Below are 10,020 nucleotides of genomic sequence, written 5' to 3'. Positions count from 1 at the left end.
GCGGAGGTTTCTCCACCATCACCTCATCGTCAGCTGAATTTTGGTGTTCTTTAGCCACAAACAAAAGATCATCTTTTCGTAACCTTGTCAAAGTTCTCGGTTTCAAATTGTTTTCAAAAATCCCTATCTCAATTCCTCGGCTTAGAGGCATCCTCAACTCTATAGGGACTGTTGTGAACCACCAAAACGTGCAGGCTTCTGTGTAAGGTGTTCCTCAGCAAATATCAATACTCCATTTGAGAAAATTAAAAAGAAAAAAAGAAAAAAAAAAAAAAAAGAATGAAACTTTATACAATTATGAACCTTCCTGGGTTCATGCGGGCACAAGATATTTGAGTATTTTATTGGGTCTGACTTCAACATATCCTCATTCCTCTAATCCTTCCTGGGTATTTACAGTTACTACCATTCTTCCAAGACACAGAGGAGAAACAAACAAAAGTGAGAAAAAATAAAATAAAAAACCACTTTTCCATTTAGAAAGAAATACTCGAACATCTTGTGGCCAACGGCACACCAAAAGCGAGTAGTGACGGAGGAGGTTGTGGTGGAAAACCCGATCGGAGAATTAGCCGCCGGTGGAGTAAGTGGGGAGGGATATGGGTTTGGATGGAAGAGGGATTTGCCGTTAAAGTTTAGGTTTTCTTTTAGACACTGTTAAGTGGCTGTTTGATGATGTGGCAGATTTGCACCTTAGATCTCTTCTAGAAAATCTGAACCGTAAACTGGATACTCTCCAGTTTATTTCAACTGGAGAGGATCCGGCTACAATCTTATTATTGCCCTGACTCTATTATACTACAATTTTCTCCTAAAATTTTTGTTAAAAAACTTGAAATAATTCAAATATCTTAACTTTATATACAAAAATTACATATAATACCCTTAAATTATATATATATATATACTACTTTCAAAAACTATAAGTATATTAAAATTAAAAAACACTTATAATTTAATTTATATATAAAAAAAAGTGAATATAAAAAAATAAAACAATTAAAAAAGACTTAAATTAAAAATATATATATATAAATGAAAAATCAGTCAATGTGGTTGTCCTAAATTAAAAATCCATCTATATGATATATAAAAATAATAATAATAATAATAATAATTCAGAGATTATCGGAGATATGCCAAAATAACAATTTAATCTCTGTAATTAAATTCTATCAAAATACTTGACGAATTCCAATAATGTATCACGTCATCACCAATAGAATTATGATATATATTATTCTTAATTAAAAATATAAAAGTTATTTAAAAAAAAATGCGGTTGGTAGCCACCCATTGGGAGAGGGGGTGGCAAGCAAACCACCCCTAGAGGTGGCTAGGGGTGGCCGGGGGTGATCGCGCACTACCCCCGTGGGTCGGGGGGTGGCCGCGAGCCCCCTCCGGCCACCTCTGGGGGTGGCTCGTTGGCCACCCCCTCCCCCAATGGGGTGGCTATCCGCAGCCACTCCCTATTATTTTTTATTTTTATTTTTTAATTAATTTATATATTTATATATTTTGCTTTAATTTTTTATTTGGGGTATTTCTGTCTTTTAAGGAGATTTAATATCTAAAATAGAATATTTCGTCCAATTTAACGTGGTTGACTGACGGAATGTGGGTTTTTGGAAGAAAATGGTAGTCTGATAGGGTTGGATAGTAAGGTTCGCAATCCATGAGGGGGAAATTGACAATACTTTATAGTTGATGGGGAGAAAAGGTAATTACCCATTAGGGGTGCAAAGGCGGGCGGTTTTTACCGTTAACCGCTATAACCGTCAACCGCTTAACCGCCTAACCGCATTAACCGCTAACCGCTATAACCGCCTAGCGGTTAGCAGTTAGCGGTTATTGGGTCTACTAACCGTAACCGCTAACCGCTAACCGCTTTTTTATATAATATATTTTTATAATTATAACTATAAAAATATTTATACATATAACATAATCACTTGATCATTAAATCACAATTTTTTTAAAAAAATAATTAAATCACAATTTGAGTATTAATATATTATCACTATAATTTATATGATTATATCATATAATCACTTGATCATTAAATTACAATTTTTTTTTAAAAAATAATTAAATCACAATTTGAGTATTAATATATTATCACTATAATTTATATGATTATATCACATGAGATTGATCATTAAATCATTTGATTATATAATAACAAATTATACATATATAATATGACATAACTCATAAGTATATCAATTCATACTAATACAACAATTAAATATCTAGAGACTTATTTCCAATGTATGTTATAAACTTATAAGTCTATATATGTTATAAGTCTATATAAGTCTACATATGTATATGAATAATATAAATGTATAATATCAATACTTAATCATATGATTTAATGACAATTCAAATATTTTATTCAAGACTTCAAGTGAATCATATTATTAATGTACAATGATGATATGATTCGTATAATATCAAATTAAGTAATTGACATTGGATTAAACAATTACAAATGTGTTACTTATAAACACAATTTAAGTATTAATGTATTATCATTATAATTTTAGTAATTTATATATTATCACTATAATTGATATGATTATATCACATGATGACTTGATCATTAAATCATATGATTATATAATAATAAATAATGCATATATAATATGACATAACTCATAAGTCATAAGTCTACAAGTTAATCATATGATTCATATACAATGATAATCACAATTGATTCAATTGAATTAAACAGTATATTACTTATAACTACAAGTCTACAATTTAATTAAAGCATTATTAGATACTTTAGGAATTTAGGATTTAGAAGATATTAAAAATACAAGAAAAAAAAATGAGGGTAAAAAAAAGCCAAAAAAGCCAAAAAAAAATGCCCAATTTTAAAAAAGCGGTTAGCGGGCGGTTACCTATTTCGCTAACCGCTAACCGGCGGTTAACCGCTAACAGCTAACCGTTAGGCGGTTAGCGGTTGCGGTTAGTAAAATCTACTAACCGCTAAGGCGGTTACGGTTAGCGGTTATTGCCACTAACCGCTAACCGTAACTGCCTTTGCACCCCTATTACCCATTAAATTAACAACATTTATTTATAGACATAAATTTTCTCCAAACCAGTCCGAAGGAAATATCCTCTAACCCATTTAAAATATACATTAAATTCTTAACGTCATTAATAGCAGTTTACTAACTTAGATGTGCATTTTAAATAATTATAGACACTTAGCACTATTTTAAATGGGCGAAATATGAGAACTCCCTCCTCCCCTCTCTATTAGGGTTTCATCTTTAGCAAAGAGCGCCATCGGAAGGGGAGAACCTTTGTTCTCCCCCTTCGGCCCTCCTCCCCTCTCCCTCTTCTGCCTCCCCCCACTCCTTCCATCGCCCTCTTTCTATTAAAGAGCTAGCCTCTTTATCTGATGCCCCTAGCTCTTTGGGTGATTTTTTTCTTCCCTTCCTTTTAGCCTCTTCCCTCTCATTTGGTCCCCTTTTTTTGCTCTACGCTTTTGGATCGGCCGTTCTTTGCCCGATCTACTGCCCTTGCCGAACCCACGTCGTCACTCACCCCTCCGCCTATCCTCTTTGGCTCCGTCCAGGTTCTTCGCGTTCCGGCCAATTTCCCCAGGCAACCTTCCTCCCCAACGTGGTTTCTATTTTAGGTTTATTGTTTCTTTGTTTTATTTTCTTGTATTCTCTCATTTTCTTGTTTTTTACTAAAGTTTGTGTTTGTTTGTTTCTGTTTTTGCTTTCGCTATTTCTGCTTGTTTAGGTACTCTTTGTGGGTGATGCTCATGGGATTTCACTCAAAATTCCCCCTTCGTTTGAGTGTGCCGCCAATCTCCTCCGCGCCTGCTCTGCCGCCCACCCTCCTCTGCTGGGCCTTTTTCTCGTGCCCCCCACCGCGATGAGCTTCTAACGCCCGCTTCCATTTTCGGTTTCCGGGGAGGGCACGATCGGCTCTTCTTTTCGGCTACTGTCATCCTCTTAGTGTGCTTTTCTTGTTGGTTATTTTCTTGTAATTTTTTCTTGCTTTCCTTTTTTTGTTCTTTCTATCTTATTTTGTTTCCCTGTATCGGTTTTGTTTTTGCTTGTAATAATGCTTGGTCTTTTGTCTCGATTTGCTTGCCTGATGCCCATCGGGGTAGTTAATTTGGTCAAAACCTTTGGATTGTGGATGTGAACGTTATCCTGACTTTCGGATCAAGAAGAATGAGTTTTGGCTTGAGATTCTCTACCCTCAATGCCGAGGAATAAGAGCTACTTATGTATTGGTTTGAGTTTGTTCGGCGCAGATCTGCTGTTTAATTTAAAAATTAGTCATAGGTTAGCGGATTTTGTATGAGTCTGAAATGTAATACGTTATCTTTGACATTTGTAACCTCATAACTTCGGCTATGGTTGCTTCAGAGTTTTGCTCTGTATTGTTTGAGCTTTATGTTCGTTTATCAATGAATAAGATTGAATTGTTTCCAAAAAAAAAAACTCTATTTTAAATGGGTTGGAAGATATTTCCTCAAGACTGATGAAATTTATGTCCTTTATTTATTTTAAATAAATTATCAACAATTAACTTATGCTAGAAGCAGACTCACATACTTTTTTTATCCTTCAAAATTGACGTGATTTTTAAAATCAAAATTAAGTTTGAAATGGATAATAAAAGAAATATGAGTCTTACTTAGCATTACTTTTAACTTCTACGGGCTTCACAACTTACCATGTCATATATCCCGATCACACCTAACCCTTATGAACAAACGTTAGATTTTTAAGGCGAGGACTTACAACATCTCCAACAACTTCTTTAAAACCCTCATATTAGTTAAATATAGCTAATGCGAGACACTTTTCACCTCCAACATAATTTATCTTCTCATTATGTAAAACACTCGTATTGCTAAAGTAATTCTCAACCGATAGAGAATTACAATAGCAAAATGTTCCAATACATATTTTTTTTTTAGATCTCATCTCTCTCATCTATCTCAAAAATACCCAAGCATATGTTCTCAAGAGGTAGTTCAATCGACTGTGAACCACGCTTCATGAAGCGGAGATCACTAGTTCGAATCCCTCCTCCCCTTTCCCTTGTGTGGACATGTCAAAAAAAAAAAAAAAAAAAAAACTCGAGCATATATCAGCAAGGAGGCGTCGAATTTCACAGCATCTTGGAGTTCCAATGGACCCTAATTCAGGTCGCTGACAAGCTAGCCCCAACGCGAGTGAACTGCGGAGATAGAGGAAAGTACAATCTAACTTATTTCATCAATTATAAACTATTACGTCAATTTGTAAAAAGATCATAGTAAAATCTCAAAGTATAGGAGGACATGAGATCTAGTTTTTTAAAAGGAATTGGTAAGATCACAACTTCACACGTACTTAATTTTTATTCATAGGCTGCCAAATTTATTCTTCACCTAGAATTTCAGTCACCACATAAAAGCAACAGAAAGGCCATTTCTAGCAAAAGGAAAGTTATAGAGGCCATCAACCAGAAACTTATTAATTGGGAGGAGGAGCTCCTCTCATTTTGGCCATAAGAAGCTTAGAAAACTCCACAAGCTTCTGGGTCTCCGGCATAACACCTTTAACAGCAGCATCGGCACAAAAGCTGTCAGCCCATTTCAGCAGCCGAGGAGTGTTGGCTTCGTGGAGCAGCTTCAGGCCATTCATCTTCTCCGTCGCCCTCAGCCACCCCAAGAAGCACCCAAAGGAAATATCGAGGAACCCAATTCGATCTCCACCAAAGAAGCGGCCTTCCCTTTGCTACACTTCCCAAAGGCTTCCGCCAACAGCGCAAGCCCTTCGCCCACTTGCTCCAACAACGCTTTCCTAGCTTCCTCTCCTTGCATGGGCACCCAGAGTGCCTCTTATAGCCTGAAAAAACTGCATCCATTTGAATTTTGCATTGCGAGTGAAAAATTATATATATATATATATATATATATATATATATATATATATATATATATATATATATATACCAAACTAACAAGAAAAAAGAAAAAGAATATATGACAAACCGCTCAATTTCATCTGCACACTCGTACTCTCACAGTACTCCTAAGAATTATCACTAATCCAGATTAACAATACAAACGTAAAAGTCAAACAAAAACACAATATAATCTCTATTAGCATGCTAAAAATTCAAAAACTTTATTATCTTAATTCTTAAGTTTCAATTTTGATCAAAGATATAATATACACACATAGTATAAATTGAAAAAAGAAAATGAACATAAAAATACAGTTAATACCCAATCACAAGTTTTTGCAGGAAAAAAAAAAAGAAGTAAAAAGAAGAGAAAGAGAAAAGGGGTTAAGAAGAAGATTGCACAATTGCAGTGTTTAGCAAACCTTTTCAACTTTTTGTTATCGTTCACGCTTCATTTTTCCAAAAAAATCAATATCAAAACATTTTTATTTTTTATATTACATCATTTTTTTTACTTTTTATTATATTCAAATAAAAAAATTACTATAAAATAAATTTTTTTTACTTTCTAATATAAAAAGTTTAAAATTTTATATCACATTAATTTATGTGGATTTTGCCAAAAACACAGCCATATCATTGGATGTGGAGCCATGTGAATGATACATGATCGGTATTAGGTAATTAAGAACCTTATAATTAAAGTGTTGATTAAATGATTAAATTTATTATTTTTTATTAACTTAATCTTAATGTTAACACAGAAATAATATAATGTAACAGCAAAATTAGTATCGTTACTTTAAAGTACGTGAAGAATACAATAATGATCACCACGTGATCACATGCATCACCGTCAAATTCATCAACGCTGGTAAATTATGCATGCAACATCGGGACAGGATGAGCTCGAGACCTCGTCAATGTATTGAACAATGAGGAGTGACTCGCAAATGGGGTTGTCGGCGTGGATGAGAACCGGGATTTTCTTGTATACGGGATTGGATTGGAGAAGAAGCTGGCTCTTACACCCAAACTTCTGCTCAACAAACTCATACTCTACAGCTTTGATGTTGAGGGCTATCTGCGCCCTCATCACATACAGGCTCGTCGGTGAACCCAGAAGTTTCACTTTATCATCACTTTTCGCCATCATCTTCCAACTCAATCTCACAAACGCATGCAAGATGATTTTGTGTGTGAGAGAGAGAGAGAATTATATATATATATGGAAATGGAAATGTGTGTGAATAAGGTTAGACAAGAGAGGGCACTTTATTGCTTTCGGGTTTTTTATTTTTTATTTATTTTCTTTTAAGGCATGAAATTTCGTTGACAACGAAACAGAATTACACCTCACTCTAGCAAAAAGCTAGAAAAACCAAGAACCAACAACACAACCCAAATGACGACATTCAACCAAACCCATCAATCAATCAGCAATCATATTTGCCTAATCCACATAACAAACAGTACAATGATCAGAATTAAACAATGGTTGCAACCAAGAATCTGTCAATACAAATATCTAAAGGGCCCCATTCAAGCTTCATTTAAATTAAATTCAACTTTTAAGATGCTATTTTTTATATTACATTAATTATTTGTTGTTACTGTCAAATTAAAATATTACTACAAAATATTTTTTTTTTTACTTTTTCATACCAAGCTTTCTTACTTTTTACCATATTTCTCCTCAAGCTCCTGCCATAGTCTCTTGTTATAACCCATTATAAGCTCCTGCCAAAATGTTATAACCCATTTTGAATAGCAAGCCAAAAGGATAAACGAATGGCCAATGCAAGCTAAACCACCCTCCACCACTCAACGTTAAGCCTTCTACTAATTGGAATTTCTTAATTCCCAAGTATCATTAATTACTAGCATAACACTTCTGTTTTTAAGGCACCCACATATATAGCTTTATCTTTATCATCTATTTTCGCTAAACAAAGCTACTTTGGATATTGACAAGAGCCTCGGACCTAGCAGGGGCCAATTCCAATCTTTAACTGTAGATAATTCAGCATCCAGCCTACTGCCTAAGTCATATACCACCCTATATCCATATTTCTCCACCAATGCACCATCCAGAAGCCAACTATCTGACCAAAGATGAATTTGAGAGCCATCCCCAGCCTTAAACCTCACAAACTTCTTAGCAACCACTCTTAATACTAAGTTTTACCTATAGCCCTAACTAAAAAATTAGATACTCATAATCATGAAAGTAAATTTCACAATCAAAGTATTAAACATTAAACACAAAGGAATTAAAAAAAAAAAAAAAAATGTTAACTCTAATATTGGCCATCAGAGAGTAGCTGAAAATGAGACCTCCCTCCTCCACATTTAAATGCATGTCTGCTCCTTTTAAAGAGAAAAATCACCCATTTCCTTGGCCCACGCAAGCTTTTCAGTCATTCTGCAGCATCTGTAGTGGCAGCTGCTCCCCCGGCCCTCTTTACAGACAAAAACTGGGCGTACGTACTTTCTCTTCATTAGCAGTCATTCTTCAAACAAATCAATTGTCATTCATTGTTCACGTGTAGGTGCTTTGTGTTGGGTTTTTTTTTTTTTTTTTCTTGCAAACATTACTCTTTGACAGCAAGAAACAACGTGATTGGCAAGGTGTTTAACGTTTGGCACGCATCTCCTGATCAATCCGAAATTAACCTCCATTTCTGACAGCACAAAATACATATATAGCGTGTAAACAAGTCTCAACTAGAAAGATTGAACAAAACAAGAACAAGAAACTGTGAGGAAAAAGAACAAAAAACCGCGGTCGTTAAAGTCAAAGAGCATGTCGAACAAACATTGACTAAACCACGTACAGTAAAGGAAGCCCAATTGGTCCCGGCGGGGCTCGAACCCGCGACCTTCGGCTCATAAGACCAACGCTCTAACCAACTGAGCTACGGGACCAGCTGTTGCGGAAGATTGAAAATATTTATCTATATTAATTTGTTTGATCTTCTCAAATCTTCTATCACGATTACTTTCATTTTACAAAATTGCAAATCCACGGATTATAACCTAGTCTTTGTGTATGTGCACTTGGATTCTGTATTTTTATACAGAAAAACTGATGTGGCATGCTTTTACCCAAAAAAAAAAAAACTGATGCGGCATAGGTTGAATGACCATTTAAAAAAAATAAAATCTATTATTTTCATTCGGCTCATGTTGCATTATGGTATTGATGTAGATCGGCAAGCCTTGTTTACAAGCTCATCTGCAGCCTGTTTGGACGGGCCTAAATTCAAGAGCCTCGTCTGAAGTCTGAAGTCCGGACGCCTATGTTATTTTCGTGTTTTTATGTTTTATATATGTGGCTATCTGGACAGGCTTAAGTTCCGTCTGGACGAGCGCTGTAGAGTTTCAATTCAATTTAGTTTTGTACTTTTATTAGGTTTATGGTATGGGGGCCTATAAATACATATTTTATAGACCCTAGAATGCAGTTGTTGTTTATGATTGAGTTTGTTTAATAAAAATTACTCAGAGTTGAGTTTCTCCACATTTTCTTTTAAAACCTATAAAGTATCTAGCATTTTAGAGAAGATTTCTTATATCCTTTTATCGAATCAAGATTTATAAATACCTATCTGTTCTTTATTGTTGTTATTCGCTGCAGCCCACTAAATCACGCTGCATCAGGTATTAAGTAAGTAATAAAATAACCGTGAATTGTAACATTTCTATATATATATATATATATATATATATATATGAGAAATGTTATGGCTACTAACTCTTTTACTAATAGATGTTTGCTAAACTGATGTGTAGCTTATTTATTGGTACTCGTTATATTTCTCTTAATTATTATTATTATTTTTTTGTCCAATGAATGAGTTACACATCAGTTTAGTAAGCCTCTGTTAACAAAAGAGTTAGTACTCATAGCATTTCTATATATTTATATGAGTAATGTTAAATTTTATTCCTATGTTCCTTCTTGTGTCCCTCCAAAATTGGTGTTGTTAGAACAGTTTTCTAATGGGATGAACTGGGCATTCTTCAATGCTTCTTGATTTATGTTCTTCAATCTTTGATGCAATCCACGTCTTCAAA

General features: G+C 34.6%; 1 non-coding gene and 1 pseudogene across 1 annotated transcript; both read right to left on the bottom strand.

Moving 5' to 3' along the window:
- Positions 1-5,504: 5,504 nt before the first annotated feature.
- LOC132182037 (glutathione S-transferase U17-like) lies at positions 5,505-7,093 on the bottom strand (annotated as a pseudogene).
- A 1,701-nt stretch (positions 7,094-8,794) lies between these two features.
- Positions 8,795-8,868, bottom strand: TRNAI-UAU (transfer RNA isoleucine (anticodon UAU)). The gene has a single exon. It is a non-coding gene; the product is annotated as a tRNA-Ile (tRNA).
- Between the last annotated feature and the right edge of the window lie 1,152 nt (positions 8,869-10,020).

The sequence above is a fragment of the Corylus avellana genome, chromosome 5 (assembly GCF_965113065.1).
Source record: "Corylus avellana chromosome 5, dhCorAvel1.hap1.2, whole genome shotgun sequence".
In the NCBI taxonomy this organism is placed as follows: Eukaryota; Viridiplantae; Streptophyta; class Magnoliopsida; order Fagales; family Betulaceae; genus Corylus; species Corylus avellana.
Note: the sequence above shows the minus strand (reverse complement) of the source record. Positions and strands in the feature narration are given on the sequence as shown.